The sequence below is a fragment of the Elephantulus edwardii genome, unplaced genomic scaffold (assembly GCF_000299155.1).
Source record: "Elephantulus edwardii isolate Elephantulus edwardi_28Jun2011 unplaced genomic scaffold, EleEdw1.0 scaffold00095, whole genome shotgun sequence".
In the NCBI taxonomy this organism is placed as follows: Eukaryota; Metazoa; Chordata; class Mammalia; order Macroscelidea; family Macroscelididae; genus Elephantulus; species Elephantulus edwardii.
Window position 1 is genome coordinate 437,070 of NW_006399845.1, and position 540 is coordinate 437,609.

The 540-nt window shown below is 37.6% G+C and overlaps 1 protein-coding gene across 1 annotated transcript in view; it reads right to left on the reverse strand.

The window, feature by feature from the left end:
• Positions 1–540, reverse strand: part of RBM27 (RNA binding motif protein 27) — a 118,073-nt gene that overhangs the window by 7,191 nt on the left and 110,342 nt on the right. The window lies entirely within an intron of this gene.

Sequence of the window (540 nt, forward strand, 5' to 3'; positions counted from 1 at the left end):
ACCATAGGCTCTTGCTCATATGTTGTTTGTTTAAATTCCTCTGTATCTGCCAATTCCTTTCTATATAATGACTCAGTATATTCCTTCCATCTTCTGAACTATATAACAATTAAAAATTCTTTTTGGTGAAAACATGCCAAAAACAAAATGACAAATAGAAAATAAAAGCTTTAAAATATCAATACTGCAGTATCAATTAATAAAACTCATGTGGAGAAGAACTTAAATCAAAAGTTCTAAAATTAGTGTACTCTTAGCAGTTACTAGAGGGAGTGAAGACTCTGGATGGCATAAATGGTTAACATGTTTGACTGCTAACTGAAAGGTAAGATGTGTAAGTCTACTCAGAGGTATCTAGGAAGAGCAACCTGATGGGAAGGTTCCAGTAAAATGGCCACTGGAAACCAAGGCTCTGTCTGATGTGGTTGCTCCCAATTCAGTCATGTTGTTGTTGTTATGTGCCGTCGAGTCGCTTGCGACTCATAGAGACCCTATGTACAACAGCCCTAAACTCTGCTCTGTCCTGTGCCAATCACACTG